Below are 17,327 nucleotides of genomic sequence, written 5' to 3' on the forward strand. Positions count from 1 at the left end.
TCAGATGAAAAATGTTTCCTTGTCAGAAAGGCATTGTCAAAATATGTTCAGCTCTTTAACTGGATATGATTAAAATGCCAAAGTTGTTTGGTGATCATTTTTTTCCCTGCATACTGCTAGGTGGAACCGCCCTGAAGCTCAGCTTTTTTGAATGTCCCTGTCAGTTTCTTTGTTGACAGATCCACCTGGCTCTTAATCTACTCCCCTCCTCTTTTCTCTCCCCCTTCCCTGTATGTCTGTCATCCATTCAAATCAATTGCAGAGGCCTTTACTTTAAGCTTGCGTTAAAACGAGAAAATTGTGTTGCTTTATCGAATCCAAACTTCACCTGGATTTTTTGGGGGGAATACTGTATTGCTGGGCCCTGCTGTCATTCACCCTTGCTTTGCCCTTTGGGCATATGATGTACGTTCATGAATTTTAAGGTGTGTTTTTTCTCTTGATGCCTTAGCCAGCAAAACATCTTCCTATGTAAATCTGTAACCATGTGTTTGCCTGAAGAAGTTGTATGGCCAAAGACTCACTGTTGTTTTACGAAATATTAGCAAGTGCTAGTATAATTAGTTTCACAGAGGAATATAAGAAAATGACTTATTCTAATAGTGGCAAAAATTTTGGAGGAAATTATCTTTTGTGTTATTTTATATACTACATTTTTAATAACACAATCTTATGTCTTATGTTTTAATTTTTTTCTATTATGCTATATATATATATATATATATATATATATTTTTTTTTTACAAGAACAGAGAGAGAGTCAGAGAGAGGGATAGATAGGGACAGACAGACAGGAACGGAGAGAGATGAGAAGCATCAGTCATTAGTTTTTTGTTGCGACACCTTAGTTGTTCATTGATTACTTTCTCATATGTGCCTTGACCGCAGGCCTTCAGCAGACCGAGTAACCCCTTGCTCGAGCCAGCGACCTTGGGTCCAAGCTTGCAAGCTTTTTGCTCAAGCCAGATGAACCTGTGCTCAAACTGGCAACCTCGGGGTCTCGAATTTGGGTCCTCTGCATCCCAGTCTGATGCTCTATCCACTGCGCCACTGCCTGGTCAGGCTATGCTATATATATATTTTTTAATTAATTTATTAAATTTAATGCAGTGACATTGATAAATCAGGGTACATATGTTGAGAGAAAACATCTCTAGATTATTTTGACATTTGATTGTGCTGTATACCCCTCCCCCAAAGTTAAATTGTCTTCTGTCACGTTCTATCTGGTTTTCTTTGTGCCCCTCCCCTCCCCCAACCCCTCTCTCCTTCTTCACCCCATCCCCCCTCCCCCCACCCCCCACCCTTCACCGCTGTTGCCATCATATTCTTGTTCATGTCTCTGAGTCACATTTTTATGTCCCTTCTATGTATGGATTCATGTAGTTCTTAGTTTTTTTTTCTGATTTACTTATTTCACTCCGTATAATGTTATCAAGGTCCATCCATGTTATTGTAAAGGATCCGATGTCATCATTTCTTATGGTTGAGTAGTACTCCATAGTACGTATGTACCAAAGCTTTTTAATCCACTCATCCTCTGACGGACACTTGGGTTGTTTCCAGATCTTCGCTATTGTGAACAATGCTGCCACAAACATGGGGATGCATTTCTCCTTTTCGAGCCATTCTATGGTGTCCTTGGGGTATATTCCTAAAAGTGGGATAGCTGGGTCAAAAGGCAGTTCGATTTTCAGTTTTTTGAGGAATCTAGATACTGTTTTCCACAGAGGCTGCACCAGTCTGCATTCCCACCAGCAGTGCAGGAGGGTTCCCTTTTCTCCACATCCTCGCCAGCACTTATTCTGTGTTGTTTTGTTGATGAGCGCCATTCTGACTGGTGTGAGGTGATATCTCATTGTGGTTTTAATTTGCATTTCTCTAATGATTAGTGATGTTGAGCATTTTTTCATATGCCTGTTGGCCATCTGTATGTCCTCTTTGGAGAAGTGTCTATTCATCTCTTTTGCCCATTTTTGGATGTGATTGTTTGTCTTCATGGTGTTGAGATTTACGAGTTCTTTATAAATTTTGGTTATTAACCCCTTATCAGATGTATTGTCAAATATGTTCTCCCATTGTGTAGTTTGTCTTTTTATTCTGTTCTTGTTGTCTTTAGCTGTGCAAAAGCTTTTTAGTTTGATATAGTCCCATTTGTTTATCCTGTCTTTTATTTCACTTCCCCATGGAGATAAATCATCAAATATATTGCTCCGAGAGATGTCGGAGAGCTTACTGCCTATGTTTTCTTCTAAGATGCTTATGGTTTCACGGCCTACATTTAAGTCTTTTATCCATTTTGAGTTTATTTTTGTGAGTGGTGTAAGCTGGTGATCTAGTTTCATTTTTTTGCAGGTAGCTGTCCAATTTTCCCAACACCATTTGTTAAAGAGGCTGTCTTTACTCCATTGTATTTCCTTGCCTCCTTTGTCAAATATCAGTTGTCCATAGAACTGTGGGTTTATTTCTGGGTTCTCTGTTCTGTTCCATTGATCTATATGCCTATTCTTATGCCAGTACCAGGCTGTTTTGAGTACAATGGCCTTGTAGTATAACGTGATATCAGGAAGTGTGATACCTCCCACTTTATTCTTCTTTTTTAAGATTGCTGAGGCTATTCGTGTTCTCTTTTGGTTCCATATAAATTTTTGGAATATGTGTTTTATAACTTTGAAGTATGTCATTGGTATTTTAATTGGTATTGCATTGAATTTATAGATTGCTTTGGGTAATATAGACATTTTAATGATGTTTATTCTTCCTAACAATGAGCATGGTATATGCTTCCACTTGTTTGTATCTTCCTTGGTTTCTTTTATCAATGCTTTGTAATTTTCCGAGTACAAGTCTTGTCTCCTTGGTTAAGTTTATTCCTAGGTACTTTATTTTTTTGGTTGTAATTGTGAAGGGTATTGTTTCCTTAATTTCTCTTTCTGACTGTTTATTGTTGGTGTATAAAAATGCCTCTAATTTCTGAGTATTGATTCTATATCCTGCCACTTTGCTGAATTCATTTATCAGGTCCAGTAGCTTTTTAAGTGAGACTTTAGGGTTTTCTATATACAATATCATATCATCTGCAAATAATGATAGTTTTACTTCTTCTTTTCCCACTTGAATGCCTTTTATTTCTTCTTCTTGTCTGATAGCTGTGGCTAGGACTTCCAGGACCATGTTAAATAAGAGTGGTGAAAGGGGGCACCCCTGCCTGGTTCCTGATCTTAAGGGTATTGTTTTTAATTTTTGCCCATTGAATATGATGTTGGCTGTGGGTTTGTCATAGATGGCTTTTATCATGTTGAGGTATGTTCCCTGTATTCGCACTTTGCTGAGAGTTCTGATCATTAATGGGTGCTGGATTTTATCAAATGCTTTTTCTGCATCTATTGAAATTATCATATGGTTTTTCTCCTTTTTGTTTATGTGATGAATCAAATTGATTGATTTACAAATATTGTACCATCCTTGCCTCCCCAGAATAAATCCCACTTGATCATGGTGTATGATTTTTTCCATATATTGTTGGATCCGGTTTGCTAATATTTTGTTGAAGATTTTAGCATCTATATTCATCAGAGATATTGGCCTATAATTTTCTTTCTTTGTGTTGTCTTTGCCTGGTTTTGGAATCAGAATTATGCTCGCCTCATAAAAGGAGTTTGGAAGTCTTCCTTCCTCTTGAATTTTTTGAAATAGTTTGAGAAGGATAGGAGTTAGTTCTTCTTTGAATATTTGGTAGAATTCTGTTGTGAAGCCATCGGGCCCTAGACTTTTCTTTGTTGGGATTTTTTTGATAACTGTTTCGATCTCCTTTGTTTTAATCGGTCTGTTTAGGTTTTCTGATTCTTCCAGATTGATTTTTGCAAAATTGTATGTTTCAAGGAATTTGTCCATTTCATCTAGGTTGTCTAGTTTTTTGGCATACAGTTCTTCATTGTATTTTCTTATAATATTTTGTATTTCTGTTATGTAAGTTGTTATTTCTCCTCTCTCATTTCTAATTTTATTTATTTAGTCCTCTCTCTCTTTTTCTTGGTGAGTCTAGTTAAAGGTTTATCAATCTTGTTTACCTTTTCAAAGAACCAGCTCCTAGTTTCATTGATCTTCTGTAGTGTTTCTTTAGCCTCTATGTCATTTATTTCTGCTCTGATGTTTATTATTTCCTTCCTTCTACTATATTGGGGCTTTACTTGCTGTTCTTTTTCTAATTCTTTTATATGCAGGGTTAAGTTGTTTATTTGAGCTTTTTCTAGCTTCTTAAAGTGTGCCTGTAGTGCTATCAACTTCTCTCTCAGCACTGCTTTCACTGTGTCCCATAAATTTTGAGTTGTTGTATGCTCATTGTCATTTGTTTCTAGGAATTTTTTTATTTCTTCTTTGATCTCATTCTTAATCCATTCATTATTTAACAATCTGCTATTTAGTTTCCATATGTTTGAGAATTTTTGAGCTTTTCTGTTGTGATTCATTTCTAGTTTCATGCCGTTGTGATCGGAGAAAGTGCTTGATATGATTTCAGTATTCTTATATTTGTAGAGAGCACTTTTGTGCCCTAACATGTGGTCTATCCTAGAGAATGTACCATGAGCACTTGAAAAGAATGTATATTCTGCTGCTTTAGGGTGAAAGATTCTGAAGATATCTATTAAATCGAGTTGATCTAGTGTTTCCAATAAGTCTGCTGTTTCTTTGTTAATTTTCTTTCTTGAGGATCTATCTAGTGATGTTAGTGGGATATTGAAATCTCCTACTATTATAGTATTGCTGTTGATCTCGCCCTTTACATCCATCAAAGTCTGCTTTATATATTTCGGTGCTCCTATATTAGGTGCATAGATATTTATAATAGTTATATCTTCCTGTTGGATTACTCCCTTTTTCATTATGTAGTGGCCTTCTTTATCTCTTACTATATCCTCTGTTTTAAAGTCCAATTTGTCTGATATAAATATTGCTACCCCAGCTTTTTTTTCATTTCCATTTGCATGAAACGTTTTTTTCCATCCTTTTACCTTCAATCTGTGTGTGTCTTTTGTTCTAAGGTGTGTCTCTTGTAGACAACATATGTATGGGTCCTGTTTTCTTATCCACGCAGCTACCCTATGTCTTTTGATTGGATCATTTAATCCATTTACATTTAAGGTTATTATTGATATGTAGTTCTTTATTGCCATTTTCTTCTTTAAAGGTGTATTCCTTTTTTTTTTTTCTGTATTCTTTTCCCACTTTGATCTGTTTACACCTGGCCCCTTAATATTTCCTGCAGCATTGGTTTGGTTGTAATGAATTCCTTGAGTTGTTTTTTGTCTGGGAAGCTTTTTATTTCTCCTTCGATTTTAAATGATAGCCTTGCTGGATAAAGTAGTCTTGGTTGTAGGTTCTTGTTCCGCATTACTTTGAATATTTCTTGCCATTCCCTTCTGGCCTCAAGTGTTTCTGTTGAGAAGTCAGATGTCATCCTTATGGGGGCTCCTTTGTAGGTGATAACTTTTTTTTCTCTTGCAGCTTTTAATATTTTCTCTTTATCGCTTAGCTTTGGTATTTTAATTATGATGTGTCTTGGTGTAGGTTTCTTTGGGTTTCTCTTTAATGGAATCCTCTGTGCTTTTTGGATTTGTGAGAGTTTCTCTTGCATTAATTTAGGGAAGTTTTCAGCTATGATATGATTGAACAAAGTCTCTATCCCTTATTCTTTTTCTTCTTCAGGAACCCCTATGATGCGGATGTTATTTCTCTTCATGTTGTCACAGAGCTCTTTAAGAGTTTCCTCTGACTTTTTGAGTCTTTTTTCTCGTTTCTTCTCTGCTTTCATGCCTTCATTCCAGTTGTCCTCTAACTCGCTGACTCTATCCTCTGCTCTATCTATCCTGTTTTTAATTCCTTCCATTGTGGTCTTTATTTCTGATATTGTATTTGTCGTCTCCAACTGATTCTTTTTTATACTTGCTATTTCTTTATTTAGGTTTTCAAACTGCCCCTTCATTGTTGTTCTAAGATCCCTAAGCATTCTTACAATCATTATTTTGAACTCCGCATCTGGAAGTTTTATTATTTCCATATCACTCAGTTCATCTCTCGAAGGTGTCTCTTGTGGTTTCATTTGGATTGCCCTCCTTTGTCTTCTCATCCTCTTTTTTTTGTTTTATTTGTAGAGTTGGTTGAGTCTAGGCTTGGTGTTGTCTGCCTCCAGTTTTCAGTTGTGTTATTTCTAGGTCTTCTTTGGTTGGTATCAGCTGTTATCTGTAATCCACTTTTGGATTTGGGCAGCTTTGAAGTCTTGATTTGTTTGTTTTCTTAACAGGTGATAGTCTCATTTACTGATCTCAGCAGGGGGCTTCCTTGAAACTGTATCCAGGAATGCGGTGGGTGTAACCTGAGACTCTGAAGGCCTCTTTAGCCAGCTAGACTCACTGGGGGCAGGGTGTTTTCTCAGCTTCAGTAGGGGGAGGTGTATCTCAGATCTCCATGGAGACCTGAGTTCCTGCCTCTCCTCCCCACTTCTTGTTTTCAGCTGTGTCTTGTTGCACTGATTGGAGCTGGAGAGATGTCCAGAGGTCTCTGATCCGGAAGCACTTCAGCTCTGTTTTGTGAAAGGTTCAGTCCCTCCCCCAGCTATGGCCACCTCCAGCACGGATGAGTCAGCCCTTTTAGCTCCTCTCCTGCATTCCTTATCCCCTCACAGTCTGTCTCTCTCCCTGTCCTCTCCACCTGGGAGATAAGCTGGTCCTTTCAATGCACCTCGCTCCCTGGTCGCCAGGCAAGTGGCTGTGAGCAGTAGTTTCTGCTCCCCTCCCTCCGAGATCCTCTCTGGGCTCTCAGCCCCACCCCCCCTCCGTTCCGGCAAGCAGAGGAGGTTCAGGGGCTCCCTACCAGGGCTCCTGTGATTTCCTCTTTGCTCCTTGGTTTTTGAGAGCCGTTCTTGCAGTTCAGAGTTGGTTTTTCATGCTGATTTTTCCTAAATTGATTTGTATTTCAGTTTGGTGGTGAAAGCAGGGCATCTGTGCATCCGTCTACTCCGCTGCCATCTTTTTTATCCTTGCTATGCTATATATATTTTAAATTTCATATATACTTACACTTGGAGAACAACTAGGTAACGTCAGGACTATGATTTATGCTTCCTGTTTTGGAAGACACTGGCTTTTTAAGAATTTAGTTTCCGTTTTCAACACAATTGCTTGCCCATTAGTAAGTATATTTTGCTTCTTTCCAGATGCCTCCCTTTATAGCAGGAAAAACATTACTAAGAAGGCACATTGGAACAAAACATGCTCCTCATTTTTTAGAAACCCGATGGTAAAGATGTGAGAAAGAAAGGCATATGTGGAAAATAATGCTGGAGGCCTAAGAACTGGTAGCAAGTTGAGGACTATTCCTTTAAGCATGCATATCCCTAGAAGAGTGAAGATCGAGCTCCATATCCAAGATCTTAATAAGAACCTGAATAGACACTTCTCCAAAGTGGACATACAGAAGGTCAACAAACACATGAAAAGTTACTAGATGCCACTAATTGTCAGAGAAATGAAAATTAAAAGCACAATGAGATATTGCTTCACACCTGTCAAAATGGCCTTTATCAATAAATGAGCAAATGTCAAGTGTTGGCGAGGGTGTGAAGAAAAGGCAACCCTGTTGTTAGGAATGAAGATTGGTGCTGCCACTATAGAAAACAGTCTGGAGTTTTCTCCAAAAATTAAATATGGAATTGCTTTATGACTCAGTGATTTCACTTCTGGGAATTTATCTGAAGAAACACAAAATAGTAATTTCAAAGAAGAGATGCATTCCTATTCCTATGTTCATTGCAGCATTATTTATACTAGCCAAGATATAGAAGCAAGTTAAGTGCCCATCAGTAGATGAGTTGATAAAAAATCAGTAGGGTATATTTACAGAAGAATATTATATGATCATAAAAAATAAAATCTAACCATTTGTGACAGCATGGATGGACCTAGAGAGCATAATACTCAGTGAAGTAAGTCAGTCAGAGAAAGACAAGTACCATATGATCTCATTTATATGTAGAATGTAAAGAACAAAATTACTGACCAGACAAAATCAAAACAGACTCAGATATAGAGAACACACTGGTGGTTCCCAAAGGAGAGGGTGGTTTGGGGACTGGGGGAAAGAGGTGAAGGAACTGAGAAGTACAAATTGGTAGTTACAGAATAGTCACAAGGATGTAAGTACAGCATAAGGACTATAGTTGATAATATTGTGATGACTATTGTATGGCATCAGTTGGGGTACTGAAAATATGGAAGACTATATAAAGTATAAGATTATTTAACTACTAAACTGGATATCTAAACATACAAATAAAAAATTAAGGAAATTAATTCTCAGCCTTCAGTTTGTATTTCGCACAATATCAGAGGTTTTATGATTTTGTTGTTTCTGATCAAGCTGGCCAAGTGTCAAATTCATGAAGTTGACTTAATTAAAAAAAACAACAAATAAAATACAGACAGAAAGATTCAAGCTTTGGAGGTCTCTTCCTAAATTACTGTAGAGAGTCATTTTTTTTTCTTTTAAGATGAAAGCACTGGCTCCAATGTTATATCACATGGCCCACGGTGGCAAACTTTAATAGCCAGGGTACAAGCAGCAGCTGCGCCCTTGGTACAACTCTAAACCCGGAGCAATCACTCATTAACTGCGGAAGGAGTGTATGTCACTTTGTCACATTCTGCTGCAGCGATAGAGGCAGCAGGAGCAGGCTGAGCAGCCTTTTTCTATGCAATGCCAGATTGTAAAGTTTGTGTCAATGTCGGGGCTTTTCTGTTTATACAGTGATATCGAATTAAGATGGGACTAGGTTAAGTGTGAGGTTGCTGCTCAGAATGGGCCCAGTGAAAGCGAATCACAGTGCCATTCAGATTCAGATTCTCAGGATCTGTTTATTTTAAAGGAAAACATTTATGAGTTGGCTAAACTGTGTGGAAGGCAAGTGTTTAATCAGTAAAACACATGCCACAAAAACTGAATGTACCGTAAAGTGGAAGGATTTCAAAACTTAGCCTATTGGCTATAAAATGTAGAAGCTCTCATAACTCTACCTGGAACAAAACTCTGCCATCTATCTAAACATTAGTTGTTCCTGAGAAGCACTTTTGGACACATTACAAAAGTGAACACATTTTCTTTTTATCCACAGTTTGTTCTAGCCAGACCTTTAAGTTAAAGCCCTGTAATGAACTCTTCAGCTACCAGGGCAAAAGCAAATTGCATAAAAATATAATGAAACTATTAAGTTACCTTTTTATTGTTAGTTATTGTGAAACAGTATTTTCTATAGACTCTTATCTAAGTCTCTTAGCAATTTTATAAACTGAGTCTTAGTACTCATATATCAGTTCTGCCAAAAATACCTCACTATGATAATTTCCATCAAGATAGTTAAAATCTAAAACTCCTTTAGGTCTTATCCGCTGTCTGGGTAGAGACTACACAGAAAATAAAGTAAATGAAAAGACAAATATTCATACATTCTGTTTTTATTTGCTTCTAGTACATAGTTTTAGCTTTGTCCTTATAGATATGCCCCTTAAGGAGGACAAGAACATTGGCAAGATAAAGTGAGAAGTGATGGGCAGAAATGCAGATGAATTTAGACAAATTTTGTGTTAGTTGCAATCCTATTGAATGGGAAAGGATCAGTTTCCATTTTGAAATGTGAGGACATTCAGTGTATACACCGTTGATGTTTTGTAGTTTCTGAATTGCAATGGTCAATTGATCTTTGCTAAAGAGACATGGAGCAGTATTCCCCCTTGTCTCTGCTCAGAATTGCAAAAAATATTCATAGTCTTAGATTTTTTTAATTAAAAAATTAATTTTGGCATATTACACGTTTTCTTTTTGTCTAGATTTACATTAATCCTAAGAAGCTCTATTAGATGCAGAGGTGCTTTATTTTAAGGAGTGGCTTTCAAAGATGTATAAAGAGCTAATAATATATTTATTAGGCAGCTAAAGATGGTACACAGGAATGTAAACCTTACAAATAATTTACAATATATTTACATCAAAGAAGTTAAAACACATCAGTGGCTCTTTCAAATGCATTTATTGCAAGTTTGTATTTGTAAATTTTATTAACAATGACTTAAATATGTTCAAATGCACTATTTATAATGAATTGGAGGCTCCAGGAATAGCAATAAATGTAGAGTAATTGTGATTAAACAAAACTCTGGTAAGAGACTCAAGATCAAGTTTTTTGTGTGTGAATTTATAAAAGCAAACTGCAATTAATAAGCCCTTAAACAATTTAAGGTCCCTAAAGAGAAAGTAAAGCAGTATGAGAAGAAGGGAAAGTTCTACCAGTGATGGAGCTGCTTACTTATGAGTTGCTACACAGAAAATTTCTCCTTGTTGACTATTGAGATCTTTTTCTGTGCACTTACTTAACCCTTCTCCTATCCTGATTTTTCCATCCTTAGATATAAAACTACATAAAGATTTTCCTACATAGCCTAGTGCATCTTAAAGATATTTTCTGAAGGGCTGTATGATCTATTTTCATTGTCCAGATGTGGGGGTCTGCCTGCATCTGGGAGTTAGCAGTTACTCTAGCACACATAGGCAGGAACAGAGTACCAAGGCCTGGGGGCCTGTCAGGGGCCATTCTCTGGTCTCGCTCCCCTAAAGCCTTCATATCCCCCCAGTTGATGAGATGTGCATGTTGGCTGCGAGGTCTTCTTCTGGAGACTTGCCAATTCCTGGGTTGGGTGTTTCCTCGGAGGTGTCATCTTGGGACACCGGGACTGGCCTTATGTTTCATCCTGGGATCCAAATTGGCTGAGGGCTGTTTTCTGGAAAGACACAAGCATAACCTCTCCCTTGTGTTAGAAGGGGGTGTGGACCCCACCACTGTGCCATGGCTGGGTCCTTCCAGCGTACCAATGGTAAAGGGGTTCGGGAGTGGCAACTTCCTCTTCTTCAGCTGGTGGAGCTCATGATGCAGTTAGCAATTTATCAATAGTTAGTTTCGCTTTTGCGCGCTCAGCCGCAAGTGTGTTAAACTTGGAGGCTAAGCCACTTTCCTTCTCAGTGGAGGGGGGCGAATAAGGAGGGGCACTCTTCAGGGAGAGAGGTAGCCTTTAATATTTTTGGAATAGAGGGAGGGTCCTCAGTGGGATTGACATTGAGGGGGATAGTTTGTTCTTCATGTACTTCGGCCAAACGAACGTGTCCGAGAGTTTGGGCCCAAGTGTCAGGGTCCCAGAGAGGCGCGTCCCCAAGACAGGGATTGAAACCAGAGAGGATCTCCCAGTAAGTACAAAGATCCTTTTCACTAACTTTAAGTCACCTACTCTGCAATAGGGCATGGAGGGCTCTAGCTTGCGGGGCTCGGGAGTGAGGGAGAAGGTTTCCCATTGCAGAGGGTCACTCACCTGTCCATTGGATGCCGGTTGCATCCCTGTCCGGGCACCAGTATATGCGGTTGTGTCCCTGTCAGAGCACCAGTATGTGGACACGGCCCACCGGGGTGAAGATGGAGGAGACGCAGAACCCCGACTCCGGGGACCAGGTTCAATGACACAGATCTGCTTTATTCAGGAAATAAGCTAGTTTATATACACAGGTTCAGCATATAGGGTGTTACAGCATGTTCTTCAAAGCCAATGGCTGAAAAGGTCAGGGAGCTGCCTGGTTGGCGCTGAGTTACTTCCTTACAGTGGGCTATCTCCCTCCTGGGTGTGCCTAGGAGGGTTTCAGGTGCTGGAGTATTCTCACAGCATTGCATCAACCACAGCTGCTAGGCATGTGCTCTGCGCTCTACCTACACTCAGCCCTTTGAAACAAATTGACAAATGCAAAATCAATTCTATTTTTAGTTGGTATTAATAAGGCTTTGAGGATTTTGTATATTATAACCCACACAGTGTTAGGAAAAAGCAAGATAAAATGAGGCTCTTCCTGTTCATGGTTATCTACTACGGAGTAAGACAGACTACCTTTTTTGATCTCCCACAACCATTCATATATTGAACTGGGAAAAGTCTCTGTGATTTGCCTGAACTATTCTGCCTGTCTACGATCCTTCCCTTGAAAAGCTGGCTACCAGCATGAGGTCTTGTTTTTCTTTGACTAAAAATTTTCACTTAGGGCATTGAAGTGAAGATCTAGAATGCAAGTGGAAAACCAAATGAACCTTAAACTTTCTTATCTAAATTAATACATAAATCAGATTTATTAGGTTGATTTGCAGAAATTATGGAGAAAAAGGGTCAAAATTGGTTAATGATAAATTCACTATAAGGGGAATTTCAAAGTTTTGGGTGATTTGTACCTGGATTCTGAAAGTTCCCCAAGTATGCAGATTGCCTCTTATGTTGCAACTATTTCATATTTTGAAAGACAAGTGAATTCCAACTGATGCTGGCAGAGCTGCAGCTGTTAGAGCATGTCAGCCAACCGAGCAGAGAAGCCAGAACACAGAACTAGAAATCCACATGTGCTCTTTCTTCTCGCCTGACCATCTGCGTATGGACACAGAACAACAAAGTTGTGCAGCTGTGATGATAATGCCCTATGAATGGAGATCAGTTATCTTTAGACGTAATTCATTTATCTGCCGTAAAAGGCTAGGACATTGCTGAGGCAGAAGGAAGAGTTTTTGAATGGGGACAGAGTGTGGAGGAGAGACTGTTTTTACATGAAAACCATAAACCCATTATGTCACTGTGATAATTTAAGCTTGGAAGATATCATCTAAAGTCCACCTGCATTGATTCAATTATCAGTTTGCTGGTGTTAAGCAGTGCTACATGTCGTATTGTGATACTTTGGGTCTTTAATGTGAAGCAACATTTTTTAAATGCCATGAGAATGTTGCAGTGATAACTGGCCTGATTTTTTTTTTCATTTTTCTGAAGCTGGAAACAGGGAGAGACAGTCAGACAGACTCCCGCATGCGCCCGACTGGGATCCACCCGGCACGCCCACCAGGGGCGACGCTCTGCCCACCAGGGGGCGATGCTCTGCCCATCCTGGGCATCGCCATGTTGTGACCAAAGCCACTCTAGCGCCTGAGGCAGAGGCCACAGAGCCATCCCCAGCGCCCGGGCCATCTTTGCTCCAATGGAGCCTTGGCTGCGGGAGGGGAAGAGAGAGACAGAGAGGAAGGAGGGGGGAGGGTGGAGAAGCAAATGGGCGCTTCTCCTATGTGCCCTGGCCGGGAATCGAACCCGGGTCCCCCACACGCCAGGCCGACGCTCTACCGCTGAGCCAACCAGCCAGGGCCAACTGGCCTGATTTTTCAAAGCCAATTTTGTTCAAAGAGGCAGGATCCACTTTGGTTCAAACTAATTTACAAGAAACAAAGGCAATCTCCATACTCAACTCATATGCTTAATATGCAGAAATACCTAAACCATTAAAATGAAAAAAAAGCAAAACAAACAAACAGACAAACCAAAAAGCAGGCATTACAAATTCCCAGCTACAGGTGGACATTTCACTAAATGTGATAATCACTGTGGGGGAGACTGCAAGCCATTTTCCATCCTAGTTTTATGTAAGGTACACCAAAGTTAAGCTGGAGACGTGTCTACAAGTTTACAGCAGAAAATGTGTGTGTGTGTGTGTGTGTGTGTGTGTGTGTGTGTGTGTGTGTGTGAGAGAGAGAGAGAGAGAGAGAGAGAGACAGAGAGAGAGAGAGAGACAGAGAGAGAGAGAGAGACAGAGAGGGACAAACAGGCAGGAAGGGAGAGATGAGAACAATCAATTCTTTGTTGCAGCACCTTAGTTGTTCATTGATTGCTTTCTCATATGTGCCTTGACCGTGGGGCTACAGCAGATTGAGTGACCCCTTTGCTCTAGCCAGCAACCTTGGGCTTAAGCTGGTGAGCCTTGCTCAAACCAGATGAGCCCGCTCAAGCTGGTGACCTTAGGGTTTAGAACCTGGGTCTTCAGCATCCCAGTCCAACACTCTATCAACTGCACCACTGCCTGGTCAGGCATGTCATCTGTCTTTAAATCTCCTAGGAAAGTCCATTAAACACAGTTCTATGTGTTTTTTGTTTATTGGTTGTTTTCTTTCTAAATCCTTGATCAGGAAAATAAAAAAAACTGCTCAATGGCTAGGTCAGGATCCAGTCAGGAGGATATTGTATTTAAAAATCAAGGCCATAAGGATGTAGGCACTCATAGCTTCCTTAGTTCCAACTGTCATTCCGTTTAAGCTGTATATTCTTAAAAAGTCAAGGAAAACATTTTTTTTTAAATATTGAGTTAGCATTGATTAATAACATTATATAAGTTTCAGGTGTACAATGTTAGAAGTCAATATCTCAATTCATTACAACATGCTTACTACTAAAAGTGTAGTCGCTATCCCTCACCATATATTTTATTTCTTTTTCCTTCTTCACCCTCCCTCTACCCACTTGCCCTCTGACAACCACCAATTTGTTTTATGTGTTTAATAATTTGTTTTTGTTTTCCTTTACTTATTCATTTGTTACTCTTTGTTTTATATTCCACATCTAAGTGAAATCACAGAGTTTTTACCTTTTCTGTTAAAATATGTTTTAAAATACACCTCAAACCTGAAAGAAAACAAATGATAATAGTTACATAAGGGGAAAAATTTTTTAAGATAATACATGAATGAGAACTTCTTGTTACAAAACATAAGGAGATATTTAGTGGTATATTTCCAGGTCTATATTTTTGTGCTACATATTTAGTGTAGCCTCCATTTACTGCATATCAGACAAAACCTAATGATATGTTACGTTAAATTCTATGGATCATAAGGAAGGCTTGTGAAATGTAATCAGACCCTTAGGCAGGAAAATAATATGTACTGTAAATACATATGTTTTGCTGTGCTGTACTTAATGAGTAATATCATACTACCAACAGCTATTTGTCCTTTATAATTCAGCAAAGCAGTACTTATGCTTCTTTCCTCCTATTTGGTGTAAGTTTCTTTTCATAGATTTGTTGCCTAGTATGAAAAAATATATTTAATGATTTCAATATGTCAATCCTCCTGAGTTTTGTACTTAATATGCTAATAATTCTAACATTAATATAGAATGTCTTTCCACTTATTTGTGTTTTTTCTTATTTCTTTTTTTATAAATAAATTTTTATTAATGTTAATGGGGTGACATCAATAAATCAGGGTACATATATTCAAAGAAAACATGTCCAGGTTATCTTGTCATTCAATTATGTTGCATACCAATCACCCAAAGTCAGATTGTCCTCCATCACCTTCTATCTAGTTTTCTTTGTGCCCCTCCCCCTCCCATTCCTCTCTTCTCCTTCCCTCCCTCCCCCAACCGGGTAACCACCACACTCTTTTCCATGTCTCTTAGTCTCGTTTTTATGTCCCACCAATGTATAGAATCATGTAGTTCTTGTTTTTTTTCTGATTTACTTATTTCACTCCATATAATGTTATCAAGATCCCACCATTTTGTTGTAAATGATTCGATGTCATCATTTCTTATGGCTGAATAGTATTCTACAGAGTATATGTGCCATATCTTCTTTATCCAGTTTCTATTGAAGGGCTTTTTGGTTGTTTCCATGTCTTGGCCACTGTGAACAATGCTGCAATGAACATGGGGCTATATGTGTCTTTACGTATTAATGTTTCTGAGTTTTTGGGGTATATACCCAGTAGAGGGATTGCTGGGTCATAAGGTAGTTCTATTTTCAGTTTCTTTCCATACTTTCTTTCATAATGGTTGCACTACTTTACATTCCCACCAACAGTGAATGAGGGTTCCTTTTTCTCCATAGCCTCTCCAACACTAGCTATTACCTGTCTTGTTGATAATAACTAATCTAACAGGTGTGAGGTGATATCTCATTTCAGTTTTGATTTCCATTTCTCTAATAACTAAAGAAGATGAGCATCTTTTCATATATCTGTTGGCCATTTGTATTTCTTCCTGGGAGAAGTGTCTGCTCATGTCCTCTTCTCATTTTTTTATTGGATTGTTTGTTTGTTTGTTGTTGAGTTTTATGAGTTCTTTGTATATTTTTTATATTAGGCCCTTATCTGAGCTGTTGTTTGAAAATATCATTTCCCATTTAGTTGACTCTCTGTTTATTTTGTTGTCAGTTTCTCTTGCTGAGCAAAAACTTCTTAGTCTGATGTAGTCCCATTCATTTATCTTTGCCTTCATTTCTCTTGCCTTTGGAGTCAAATTCATAAAATGCTCTTTAAAACCCAGGTCCATGAGTTTAGTATCTATGTTTTCTTCTATGTACTTTATTGTTTCAGGTCCTATATTTAGGTCTTTGATCTGTTTTGAATTAATTTTAGGACAAGGGGACAAGCTGTAGTTGAGTTTCATTCTTTTGCATGTGGTTTTCCAGTTTTCTCAGCACCATTTGTTGAAGAGGCTTTCTTTTCTCCATTGTGTGTTGTTGGCCCCTTTATCGAAGATTATTTGACCATATATATGTGGTTTCATTTCTGGGCTTTCTATTCTGTTCCATTGTTCTGGGTGTCTATTTTTCTGTCAATACCATGCTGTTTCGATTGTTGTGGCCCTATAATATAGTTTGAAGTCAGGGATTGTAATGCCCTCAGCTTCATTCTTTTTCCTTAGGATTGCTTTGGCTATTTGGGGTTTGTTATAGTTCCATATAAATCTCATGATTTTTTGTTCCATTTCTTTAAAAAATGTCATCAGAATTTTGATGGGAATTGCATTAAATTTATAAATGCTTTGGGTAATATGGCCATTTTGAATATATTTCTTCTTCCTATTCAAGAACAAGGAATACTTTTCCATCTCCTTGTATCTTTTTTGATTTTCCTTAACAATGGTTTGTAGTTTTTGTTATATAGGTCCTTTACATTCTTTTTATGTTTATTCCTAGGTATTTTTGTTGTTGTTGTTGCAATTGTGAAGGGGATTATTTTTTTTAGTTCATTTTTTAATATTTCATTGTTGGCATATAGAAAGGCTAAGGACTTTTGTATATTAATTTTGTATCATGCGACCTTACAGTATTGGTTTATTGTTTCTAGTAATCTTTTTGTGGAGTCTTTGGGTTTTTTGATGTATAGGATCATATCATCTGCAAAAAGTGATACCTTTACTTCTTCTTTTCCAACATGGATGCCTTTTATTTCTTTCTCTTGTCTGATTGCTCTGGCCAGAACTTCTAGCAGCCCGTTAAATAAGAGTGGAGAGAGTGGATAAACCTGTCTTGTTACTGATTTAAGTGGGGGAAGTCCTCAGTTTTATGTCATTTAATATGATGTTGGCTGATGGTTTAACATATGTGGCCTTTATCATGTTGAGATATTTTCCTTCTATACCCATTTTGTTGAG

Source organism: Saccopteryx bilineata, chromosome X, assembly GCF_036850765.1.
Source record: "Saccopteryx bilineata isolate mSacBil1 chromosome X, mSacBil1_pri_phased_curated, whole genome shotgun sequence".
NCBI lineage: Eukaryota > Metazoa > Chordata > Mammalia > Chiroptera > Emballonuridae > Saccopteryx > Saccopteryx bilineata.